Source organism: Dendrobates tinctorius, unplaced genomic scaffold, assembly GCF_039654945.1.
Source record: "Dendrobates tinctorius isolate UK_male_01 unplaced genomic scaffold, ASM3965494v1 ptg000159l, whole genome shotgun sequence".
Lineage (NCBI taxonomy): Eukaryota > Metazoa > Chordata > Amphibia > Anura > Dendrobatidae > Dendrobates > Dendrobates tinctorius.
In genome coordinates, this window is record NW_027361826.1 from 3,887,164 (window position 1) to 3,899,811 (window position 12,648).

Here is a 12,648-nt window from a genome sequence, read left to right on the forward strand (position 1 = left end):
GTTAATATCCTGGCAGACCTTATCAATGAAAACGAAAGGGACCTCAAGCTGAAAAGCAAAAAGATGCCTCCCCTAGTTGATTATGTTAATATAGACATCGTTCTTAAGGTAGTAGAGGGTGACCTAAAAAGATTGGGTTGGCATAACCCAAATGTATCATCAAATCTGAGTTTAGAAGAGCTGGAGGACCTGGAGAAAATTCAAAATAGTGTCCTCAAATCTACAGATAAAAGAGGCAATCTGGTCATCCTCAGCCACCAGAAATATGTTGGGATGTGTAAACTAATTCTTGATGACAAAGAAACTGATGAAATAATTGAAAGTAACCCCACTGGTGGATGCACCAAGTCCCTCTTGAAAATACTAGACAGAGGTTTGGATGCTCTGTGAATGAATGTAAATTTATGTCCCAAAGATGACCAATGATCCTTACGTTCTATGCCTTCCCAAAAGTACATAAGGGGCTCACTCCAGAAGGTGACCTATAGTATCAGGGGTGGGCTTTTTAAGCCAGAATGTTGGTATTTATATTAATAACATCTTGCGTCATTTCCTTATCTCACTACCCTTATATGTACGAGACACATCAGATCTACTACTGAAAATTGATGGTGTCTCGGAGGAGAAGGAAACACTTCTGGGCTCGATAGATGTTGAGGCTCTGTACAGTAGTATTCCCCATTCAATGGGTCTCAAAGCATTGGAATTCTATCTTAGAACAAGGAATGTCTATTTCAGTGGACACAATGATTTGATGTTGGAATTAATGAGGTTTATAGTAACCCAGAACTATTTCCTGAAAAAAAGACAAGTGTAAATTCCAAACAGCGCTCAGAAATGAGAAATAGGAGAAAAGATGTCCTCCTGTAGAGTTTTGCAGTAAGTATACTACAATACTAACGCTAGAAAAAAAAACCCATTGCGAGAGGGTGTCCTTAATTTCACCAAAGTAGCAGAGCACTTGTGAAATAAATGAGCCAAAATGCCACCACAAGTACAGTGGGGAAAAAAAGTATTTAGTCAGCCACCAATTGTGCCAGTTCTCCCACTTAAAAAGATGAGAGAGGCCTGTAACTGACATCATAGGTAGACCACAACTATGAGAGTCAAAATGAGAAAACAAATCCAGAAAATCACCTTGTCTGATTTGGCAAGATTTATTTTGAAAATTATGGTGGAAAATAAGTATTTGGTCAGTAACATAAGTTCATCTCAATATTTTGTTATATATCCTTGGTTGGCAATGACAGACGTCAAATTTTTTCTGTAAATCTTCACAAGGTTGGCACACACTGTTGGTGGTATGTTGGCCCATTCCTCCATGCAGATCTCCTCTAGAGCAGTGATGTCTTGGGCCTGTCGCTGGACAACACGGACTTTCAGCTCCCTCCAAAGGTTTTCTATGGGGTTGAGATCTGGAGACTGGCTAGGCCACTCTAGGTCCTTAATATGCTTCTTACAAAGCCACTCCTTTGTTGCCTTGGCAGTGTGCTTGCGATCATTATCATGCTGAAAGACCCATCCACGTTTCATCTTCAACGCCCTTGCTGATGGAAGGAGTTTTGCACTCAAAATCTCACGATACATGATATTCATTCTTTCATGCACACAGATCAGTTGTCCTGGTACCTTTGCAGAGAAACAGCCCCAAAACGATGTTGCCACCCCCATGCTTCACAGTAGGTTTGGTGTTCCTTGGATGCAACTCAGCATTCTGTCTCCTCCAAATATGATGAGTTTTGTTTCTACTAAACAGTTCTACTTTGGTTTCATCAGACCATATGACATTCTCCCAATACTCTTCTGGATAATAACCACATTGTCCAAAACTTAATAAGGAGGGCACTTCACACAATCATAAAGCACAAATCCCATGAAAAATAACATGGAACAAAGAAGAGATCCCCATAATATTAAAAAATCCTTTTATTCAAAATAGTTATAAAATGACAAAAGCATAATGCCAAATAAGGGACGCTATGCACACTCAAAAAATCATCATGAGGAGAAAATACATAAACCCAGACTAGAACATGTGTAAGCCAATCACATAACAATACATGTCAATGATCCAGATTATATTCTTTCAAAAGACCATGAGTAATGTCCAAAAATAGATAGCGCCCCCAGCGCTCAATGAACCGCAAGCTTAAGCTATGCGTGTCAATATCAAAGCGTCGCTAGGAAGCGCCAGAGGCCGTGACTAGCAGCGCATGCGCACAATCTGAAGGCCAAATTGCATACCGGGAATAACAAAAAGAATCTAATATTAGTGACCAACCATATAATAGGCCCAGAAAATTGAGGATCTTGCTTCTTTAAAAACCATCCCAAGGCACTTTAAGAAGTATCATGGGTGTAATCCTCAGGGTTTGCACATCAAAGCCATTGATCAGGTGGATTTAGGGGTTAGAGGTGGTGATGTCTTTAGGATTCTTTCTCAACTTGAAAGTAGATGGATCTATCGGTTAGGTACCCTTACACCTCTGGGTTTAAATGAAAATATGGGATTTGCTGCTTTTTTGTAATCTGGTATCTTTTTTATGGGTTTGGGGTCATTATTTGTTTTATATCATTTTAACAGCATTTTCTTGATTGCAGTATAAGAGTAGTCTTCAATCTGTTACTGTATACATCCGGGATTTGAGATTCTGTTGTGGATGGTTCTACAATCAAGATTCAAGATCTATGTATTATTGTATCAAATTTTTCACAACAGCACAATTTGAATATATGTATTCCTTATTTGTTCACGAAATGTGTTTCTGTGATATGTGTATCTTATGGTTAATGTGATGGCACCATGTCATTTGCATTATACTTGTCTATATATAACGTGTCACTTGTCATTGTGGGGACATTAAGGATTGTGCCCCAATTGGGTGATTTATATAGCACTAATGCACATTATTGTGGTCAGGTGAATATCATGACGTTTAACATAAATGGAATTGTTGAATGCAAAGTCACGATTTATTTAGATTATAAATAATAATGTATTCTATACACTCTTATTAGGGTTCTTGTGCACTAGTCACTTTAAATTATATGGTTGGTCACTAATATTAGATTCTTTTTGTTATTCCCGGTATGTAATTTGGCCTTCAGATTGTGCGCATGCGCTGCTAGTCACGGCCTCTGGCGCTTCCTAGCGACGCTCTGATATTGACACGCATAGCTTAAGCTTGCGGTTCATTGAGCGCTGGGGGAAGTACGTCATAGGGGCGTGTCTAGCGGCGTCATGCGCCGCTTCATCTGATTGGTGATGGAGGCGTGTTTTATAACATTATGCGCCGTTGATTCTCATTGGTCACGTCCTAATTTCTACTCTTATTTAAACTCTGCTGCCCCTCACCCTGGACACGCCCCCGGAAGAAGCAGGCAGCGAAACGCGCGTCGGGGTGAGGGGACGCTGGACTACACTCTCTTATAAAGGTAACGATACATCATTTTCTCTGTGCACTATGGCACTTTCTTGATTAGGTTGCCTTACATGGTGACTGTGTCATTTACACACGGTCTCTAAGTATTTGTGCCTCTAGTTTACAGAGAGACTGTTCTCACTTTTGGGGAGTGACATTGTTTGAATATTATCTATTTTTGGACATTACTCATGGTCTTTTGAAAGAATATAATCTGGATCATTGACATGTATTGTTATGTGATTGGCTTACACATGTTCTAGTCTGGGTTTATGTATTTTCTCCTCATGATGATTTTGTGAGTGTGCATAACGTTCCCTATTTGGCATTATGCTTTTGTCATTTTATAACTATTTTGAATAAAAGGATTTTTTAATATTATTGGGATCTCTTCTTTGTTCCATGTTATTTTTCATGGGATTTGTGCTATACTCTTCTGGATAATCCAAATGCCATCTAGAAAACTTCAGATAGGCCTGGACATGTACTGGCTTAGGCAGGGGGACAAGTCTGGCACTGCAGGATCTGAGTCCCTGGCGGTATAGTGTGTTACTGATGGTAGCCTTTGTTATGGTGGCCTTAGCTCTATGCACTTCAACTCAAAAATATTTCATGGATCCGTACATTCCTCAACCAAGAATCTGCAAAAACCCTAGTCCATGCCCTCATCATCTCCCGCCATGACTACTGCAACCTCCTTCTCTGTGGCCTCCCCTCTAACACTCTCGCACCCCTCCAATCTATTCTTAACTCTGCTGCCCGACTAATCCACCTGCCCCCCGCCATTCCCCGGCCTCTCCCCTCTGTCAATCCCTGCACTGGCTCCCCATTACCCAAAGACTCCAGTTCAAAACCCTAACCATGACATACAAAGCCATCCACAACCTGAGTCCTCCGTACATCTGTGACCTAGTCTCCTGGTACTTACCTGCTCGAAACCTCCGATCCTCACAAGATCTCCTTCGTACTCCCCTATTATCTCCTCTTCCCACAATCGCATACAAGATTTCTCCCGTGCATCCCCTCTACTCTGGAACTCTCTACCACAACATATCAGACTCTCGCCTACCATGGAAACCTTCAAAAAGAACTTGAAGACCTACCTCTTCCGACAAGCCTAAAACTTGCAGTAACCACTGATCCACCAAACCGCTGCACGACCAGCTCTACCCTCGCCTTCTGTATCCTCACCCATCCCGTTGTAGATTGTGAGCCCTCGCGGGCAGAGTCCTCTCTCATCCTATACCAGTCGTGACTTGTATTGTTTAAGATTACTGTACTTGTATGTATTATGTATACCACTCTGTTATGAGCTCACTTTCTGCTCCTCCAGTTGAGAGTTCTCCTTCCGTTCTCCCTCTGGTGGTGACAGGAGGTAGTGAGGTTGGTTTAAGTGGTAGTGATCTGCCACCTGATGAGAAGGATAACGATTGGATCTTTGGAGTATCAGACTGGATATAAGACAGCCGACGCCCTATCCTGCTGCTGGTGATTCAGTCTGCTTCTCAGGTCTTGGACTTCAGCTCTCTTCCAGTCTTCTTAAGTTAAGTTTGTTTTTTGCTAATGTTCACACTTGTGCTTGTTGGTCAATTCAGTTTCTTGTGTGGTCAGCTTGCCCCTGCTGGGGCTATGCTGAACTTCCACTCCTTTTTATCTGTATTTGCCAATTTGCCTTTTTGTCCCTTATTAGATTGGCCTCTTTTTGCTCTGTTTCAGAATATTTCAGAGTGCTGATATAGTGGGAGAAGTCTAGTGACTTCAGGGTTAATTTTGCTATCAGACATGTTGGACATTATTTTTGGTTGGGTTTTTTGGCAGATTGCAGACAGTGGTTTTCCTTTCCTGTCCTTTCTAGTTAGTCGGGCCCCATCGTTTGCTCAGCCTATTTTCCTGCCTGTGTATGTGTTTTCATCTTGCTTCACCATCAATACATGTGTGGGGGCTGTTTTTTCCTTTGGGGTCTGATCTGGGGCAGTTATTTTTCCCTTTTCTTGCTTTAGGTTTATGTAGTCCTCCGGCGGTGACGAGCCGTCTAGGAGCAACGTAGGAACGCTCTACTGCTACTGTTGTGTGGTTAAGATCCTGCAGGGATCTGCAATCTGCATAGTGACCAACCTCTCTGGTTTTCTGGGACTTAGCTTTTTGTTGTTCCTCCTCGGTGACCCATTCATAACACCCCTCCTCACATGTAAAGCACCATGGAATAAATGGCGCTAAAATAATAATAATAATAATAATAATAATAATAATAATAATAATAATGTAGGCCATTCACTAGGTCCCCCGGTGTGGTTCTGGAATTTTTGCTCACCGTTTTTGTGATTATTTTGACCCCACAGGGTGAGAGCTTGTGTGGAGCCCCAGATTGAGGGAGATTAGCAGTGGTCCAATATATATCCTGGAGCATCTACATGTGGCATGTATTTTGTTTTTGTTTTTAACTTATTTTTATTCTCTGTGTTTTTTGTTATTTTCATTATTTAGTGACCTTCTGATCTATGGTGTGAACAATGATCTTCATCTCGCCACCCAATTCACCATCTTTTCCAATAGCAACCATACCCAGCATGCTATTACTGCATCAGATGAAAATTAATGTTTTACATCTTATATAGGCTACCATATCACCGACACATGCCGCCATGTTTGTGGAAATATGCACATTATTTGCTTTTTCTTATTATGTTTGTGGTTAATATAATGCGTTATATTGTTATTCGGGTATGTTGTCCCTGGCATGCGCTGTTAAATTGCTGTGTATGTGCTTTTACTTGCCCCTTGGATAGTTGTACCATCCGCTTGTGTTTTCTTGGCCGTGCGCATGTGCACTGCTGCCCACCGCGTTCTACACACAGTCAGACGTCTTCATGTCTCCAGCGCACTCCCAGGGACCTTCCCCCTCCCTGCGCACAATATCATTGTGTGTAATTGTGGTGCCCCCAGGAGTATGGTCGCCACAGTGGCATTACCTTCCTCCTAGGGAATGTGATGTCATGCTTGGAAGCAATGAAAGGGTCTCTCTATCAGACAAATACAGAACACAGCACAGTTCCCACTCCAGGCCAGCAGAGGGAGCTCTGAACCAAACTGGGTGAGGAGCTGCTCTCTGGGGAACAGGAAAGGGAAGTTAGTTCAGTTGTGTGGAGAGAGGAGCTGGAGGATTGAGTGGAATTCAGGCTCACTTCTAGCTACGGAATTCAGGCTCACTTCTAGCTGTAGCGCATGGTCCGGAGTCCGGTATCCGAGGTTGTATGGATGCTGATGGTCCTGCAGCAGAAACTGGAAGAACAAGAGGCTGTAAATGCTCTGTTCCCAGCTAAGACTCGGAGGCACAGCAGCAACTTGTGTGAGCCATAAAAAGGAGGCTACAGCTGTCTGCCAAATGAGGGGAGTTCTAAAGAGAGCAAGCAAGGGGAACTTCAGTGTAACTCAGTACTGCAAGTACCTCAGATAAGCGCTAGAAGGGAGACTACACAAACCATCTGTGTCATGATACCAGTGCTGGGTGACCGGCGCTTCTGGGGTTAATGTTCTGATCGCAGTGCAGACTCTCCCCTGCACACCTGGGACCTATCATGGTGGCCTATCATTGGTTCTGGGGAGGCTTCTTATAGCCTCAGGAAGCTCCCATCCCCCATCAGTTATACTCTCGCCCTTGGCATTGTGTGGTGACCCCTGAGTGTGCTAGTGCTGTGTTCTGGTTGCTTGATTCCCTGTGTATGACTCGGTCTGTTCTCTGGATATTGCTTTGGATTCTGCTTGGTACCTCCTATGTGTTTGGTTTTGATCTCTGCTTGGCCCTGATTATCCGTTCTGTCTCCTCCCTGGTATTGTACTGATATCTTGTGTATGACCTTTGGCTTTGTCTGACCTCCTGTCTGTTTATCCCTCCTGTACCTTGCTGGTCTGTACTGTGCATGACCTCTGCTTTGCCTGACTCTGAGTTCTCTAGCTTCTCTGAAAGCAGGATGCTAAGCCCCGCCCCCTTGCAGTCACATGACCCTTCACATGACCATAGGTCCTATGCCGGCTTGCTGAACTTTAGCATCCACAGGTCCTGTGCATCGGTACTTTCTGGCTGTACCTGACCCTGGTACCCCTACAGTGCGGGTGAGTCCCTGCTCAGCAAAGGCTGCACGCCGGCGCTGACAGGATCCTGACACTCAGGACACGCGCACTGGCTCAGTGAACAAGTACAGTGCGGTGTTCTTGACACTATAACTGACCATTGCAGTTTTTTGTTTTTTTTCCCCTCTAGAGAAAAAAAAAAAAGTGTGCTATCCTCATGGATCCCATACAAGCTTTGGCTGATCAGGTCAAGCACCTGACCCAAATGTTCCACAAACTTAATGTGGAACAGCGCACGATGGCCCAGACCCAGCAACAGTTGGTGGATACTGTGCAGGGGGCTACAGGGGCTTCTAGTGCTGGGGATAGAGATGTGTCATTGGCATTCCCAGAATCTCCGGTCAAATTGCCAGACCTTTTCTCAGGGGATAAAAAGGAGTTCAGGTCTTTCAGAGAAGGATGCAAGCTTTTTTTTTCTCTGAGGCCCTGCTCTTCCGGGGATGAGTTCCAGAGGGTGGGGGTCGCCATTTCCCTACTTCGGGGGGCTCCACAGGCATGGGCTTTCTCTCTCTCTTCCTCTGCTCCTGAACGCATGTCTGTGAATTTGTTCTTTGAGGCTCTGGGGCACATTTATGATGAGCCTGATAGAGTGCGTCTGGCAGAGGACATGGTGATGAGTGTCTGTCAGGGGAAACACTCAGCTGAGTGGTTTTGTACTGAATTCCGCCGCTGGGCCGCAGAGGTCTCTTGGGACGACGCCGCACTCCGAGGACTCTTTCGCAGAGGCTTGTCCGAGCAGCTGCAGGATGCCTTGGCGTTACATCCCCCACTTAACTCTCTCGAGGACGCCATGACCCAGGCCGTCCGGATGGACCGCAGGCTGCGGGCCAGAGGGGTGATGCAGGTGGAAACTCCATTATTCCCCAGTGGAAAAGAGACTGCCCCTGAGCCCATGGATGTAGGCGCCCTCTCCCTGAAGGATACGGAGAGGAAACGCCGGAAGGACAAGCAGTTATGCTTTTACTGCGGTAAAACGGGACATTGGAAAAGGGAGTGTCCTGATTGCCCATCTTAAAACCCGGTCGGCGGGAAACGACTAGGTCTGGGTAGTCAACGGGGAGACTGCTCAGACCTCAGGTACCATTTTCCTCGTTTTCTAAAGTGTTACTGTTAGGAATCTGTGTCCGGCCATACTTATGCAGAGATCCAGATCCTCACATTTGTCTCCAGAGGCTAAGTTCTTTCAACCAGCTTCTGAGCATGCTCCTGGAATGAGCTCCCATTGGAGTTCAGGAGTCAGGTGCTCAGGTCCTGCTCCGGATTCCATTGGCTTAGCTCAGGGCTCTGGAGATTTCTGGCAGGTGTCGTACGCTATAAAAAGTGCGCATGGCCGCTATGCCATGCGCTAATATTTTCATACTGCTGCTCTATGTATGGTGATGGATGCTTAGACTGGTGGCTGACTTATTATGAAACCCCTTCCCTCTGATATTACGACTGTGTGAGTGATTGGGCAGCCGCCAGTAGCAGCGCTAGTGTCAGCTTGCTCCAGCTATATGTTCTCAGCAGCTAGCGTCCTGCATCGTGCCAGCGAGATTGTGGTGTCTTCTCTGTGGCTCCGTTCACACCGCGCTGCGGTTGCAGTTTTTTCCGCGTCTGCAGTTGCGACGCCTCCTATCTGATTTCACGGTAGGTCTAGAGGGAGTAGTCCTGCTGCTTAAGGCTACTTCTGTGACTATTTATACCGTGACAGATTCGCTGTTAGTCTGTGTCCCCGAACAGACTTAGCGTATTACTTTATTCTTTTGTCTGCAGCTCTGTGAGCATAACAGAGCTCGCTTCTGTGCACTTAGGGTGCAGTTAACCCCGTGCACATTACCGCCATAGTGTTCTGCCTCTCTAGCAGCGGTTATATCACCTGCCGCACGGTGGAACCCGGGCGGCAAACACGTTTATTTATATTTTTTTAAGCGTGTTCCGCCGCCGTAACAGTTACTGCCTGTGGAACTGTTTGTGGACGGTAGTTCTTTTTCCTCTACAGCCTTCGTGGACTGCGGATCATCTATTAACCTCATTGACTCCCAATTGGTCACACACTGCAAGATAGGGACAGTTAGGCTCAAGGTTCCAATCAAGGTGATGGCCATTGACTCCTCTCCCCTCACTAAGGAGGGAATTCTCTGTATGTCTGACGTGTTTTCGCACAGAGTGGGCACTACTCATGTGAAAAACCTAAGTTGTTTTGTGCTGGACAATCTACCTGCAGGGTTGGTGTTGGGCATGCCCTGGTTACAACGCCATAACCCAGTTATTAACTGGGAAAACGGGGGAGATTGTTCAATGGGTTTAATGATTTTGAGTTATGTGATAAATCCGCACTGCTGGTTGGTTTTAGGAAGTTTCGCCCCCAGCAGTTCGCGCCCAGGTACACTTCGCCCCCGAAGATTTCGCCCCCAGGTTGTTTCGCCCCCAGCAGTTCGCCCCCGCATGTTTCACCCCCAGCGTTTCGCCCCTAGCAGTTCGCCCCCGGAATGTTTCACCCCCGGATGTTTCGCCCCCAGCAGTTCATCCCTGGATGTTTTGCGTCTAGCAATTTGCTCCTGGATCTTTCGCATCCGGGAAAGACCTGCCTGAACTGAACATTGGCAGGTTTGCTTATCACTAATAATACACCATATGAGTCTAAGATATAGAATTCTGATCAAATTAGTTTTTTTTATTCTCAAACTTTGTTTTCTAGATGAGTAATTTTACAAACAGACAGGAAAATAGTAGGATTTCATTGGTTACTAAGGAGGTCGTGCCCCGGAGCAGAACGGATCCTGGCTCCCTATGATACATTCAGGGCTGCTTGTTCACAGCCCTCTGCAAAGCTCCCCTTCACCCTGCGCTCATGTGCTCTGTCCTGGACAAGAGGAGGGCTCCCCCCTGCCTGTGTAAAGCCGTTACAGGTCGGAACACATAGGGGGGCTTGGCAGAGGGCTGTAAACCAGCAGCCCTTTATACATCATAGGGAATATATTGTTAGCTGCATGCTCCTGTGCAGCCATGCCCTCTAGAATCCATCCACAAGTACTGCTACTAAGGAGAAGCAACCTCCTTAGCAACCACTGAAATCCTGCAGCACATGGAGCTTTAACTTGGATGAGACTTTTCACACAGAAGTGAAGCTGCTGGAAGGTCTCCTTTGGAAATGAATATCATGGGCACAGGTACTATAACATAACATGTTTTTTGTAGAGTTATGCTTTAACTGTATATATCAAAACTGTTTTAACAAGAAACATAAAATGGTATAGAGGGGAAGGATTAGAGAAAAAGAGAAAATACAAATTACAGGTTATAATGCTTGAATTATTTTACGGCTATAAACACTGCTCTCAAAACATACAATATGTGACCATGAACTAAAACTCAAAGCTGTAGGCAATGCCTCTCAGATAATCCATCAAGCTTCTATTATTGAAATCTTGCACGATACGTTTAACCGTTGCTGAAATTGCAGCATACTTTTTGTTTCTCGCAGCGATGGGATTTCCTGCTATTATCTGAATAATTTCAAAACTATGGAGCTCTTGCTGATGTTTCAGACAGTTAATGAACCGGTATATATTTTGGAAAAGAGTACCACATGCTTCTCGAAAGCTACGGTGCCATCCTTCGACATCATCATTTGTTCGCTGTTGATCATTCAATGTTCGTTCATACACATTCCAGAATTGAACTGGAAACAAAGGTGCTTGACGTCCTCTGCGATTCATTCGACCGATATAGCTGTCTTCAAAATAGTTGGCAATAGGTATTGCTTCTTGTGGAAAGTCAGGATCTTCCACCAATTCTTCAAATGATTGCACAACATTCTGTGGTGGTAGAAAGGCCAGGGCAGGTATCATGCGTATCCAACGGGCAAATTCATGGTCACCTTGGTATAGCATCTTGAGTCCTTCATTTTGAACTTTACGCCAAACCGACTGTGATAGGTGGAAAAAGCAACCAGTCTTCACAAGGTTGGGGAATTCACTTTCAAATGCCTGTATTGCAGCTAGTTCAAAATCCAACATCAGGTTGTCTGACTGCAGTCCAGGCTGCAAGTTCTTCAGCTCTTGCAGCAACCTCTGGTATGTAGAACGGCTCTTGGCTGTCAGAAAGGTGTACACTACAGGAACAACAAGGCCGCTGTGGACTACATGGATTGTGTAAAGTTGCTTAAACAAGGCTGGTGTAGTGAAAAACATGCCATCAGCAAACCACTCTTTACTTTGTGCCAGTAGATGGAGATTTTCTCTTGTTCCAAATATCAACATACGGCTGTGTCCATTTCCTAATTTAAAATGAAAGTGTTAGTTTAGGAAATAACAGAAAAAGTGTAACAAGCAGCAGACAGAGTTTTGGGATAAATTCACAAAAAAAATATCCTAATCAGAAGCCTCTGTTCATATATCACATTAAATACTCACATTTTGCTACAGATTTTCTGATTTTATAATAAAAAAACTGAAGCAAAATCTAGTGTGAAGGGGCCAACCAATAGTTTTTTACAACATATATTGTCCCAGTGGAAAATTATATATTTTTGTTTAAAATTACTTCCAAACTTGAAATAGGTCACATTTTTAGGGTACCTTTAGACCCTCAACTAGACGGCCGTTCAGCACGGCCGATTGCCGCCATGCAGAACGGTCGTCTAGTTGACAGCCGCATCCAGATGCGGCGTGCAGCTGGACGTCTGAATGAACGACTGGGCGGGCCGCCCGCCTGAATGGGGCATTCCATTCAGGCGGATGGGTGCGCTAGTCGTCAGGTGGGCAGCGCGGATGTTCGTGACGTCCGCGCTGCCTATGCTGTCTCATTGAGAGGATTGTGCAGGACGCAAAAAACGCCAGTGAAATCACCAGTGTGCTTTTGGCCTAAGGCATAACTGAATGGTCCATTAGGCTGGGGTCATGTGCAGCATTAATGTGTAAATCCCATCCACATGCTGATGAAAAAATTTTGTTTACATAAAAAAAACATGCAGTGCAGCATGTCAATGTATGCTGCCATTATACAAACAAAATTCCAGCCGTTCAGACAAGGGGCTGAAATCCTGCACTAAAACCTGCACCTAAATCCATAGAGTTAAGTGAAGATTTTGATACAGAATTAGGGCACCACAATA